Consider the following 645-nt stretch of genomic DNA (forward strand, 5'->3'; position numbering starts at 1 on the left):
AAGCTGGCTTTTTCACTCTTCTCTTTCACCTTCAACAAGAGGCTCTTTAATCCTTTTTGCTTTTTGCCGTTAGGGTGGTGTCATCTGCATATCTGAAGTTACTGATATTTCTGCCAGCAATCTTGATTCCAATTTGAGCTTCATCCAGCCTGGCATTTCTCTGCATATAAGTTAAATAAGTTTCTTGGTTGCTGCTCCATAGTCTCTGCATCCCCTCCCTCCCTTGCTCAGCAGCTGTTTGAAAGACTTTCTTGCCTTGGAACCCCACAGGGTCCTGTTTGGTTTCAGTTGTTGGAAGTATTTAAGTCAAATATCTGGTTTCAGTATTTCAAGGTTAAGGCATATAGGTGTAGCCCTTCGCTGCTCTTTAGTTCAGTAGGTCACACTAGTGGTAAAGAACCTGCCTACCTGTGCAGGAAACATTAGAGATGTGGGTTTGATCAGGAAAATCCCCTGGAGGAGGGTATGGCAACCCATTCCAGTATTCTTACCTGGATAATCCCATGGACAGAGGAGCCTGGCAGGCTATAGTCCATGCTGCTGCTGCTGCTGCTAAGTCGCTTCAGTCGTGTCCGACTGTGCGACCCCATAGACGGCAGCCCACCAGGCTCCCCCATCCCTAGGATTCTCCAGGCAAGAACACTG

This window comes from Bison bison, unplaced genomic scaffold (genome assembly GCF_000754665.1).
Source record: "Bison bison bison isolate TAMUID 2011002044 unplaced genomic scaffold, Bison_UMD1.0 scf7180017864143, whole genome shotgun sequence".
Taxonomy (NCBI): domain Eukaryota; kingdom Metazoa; phylum Chordata; class Mammalia; order Artiodactyla; family Bovidae; genus Bison; species Bison bison.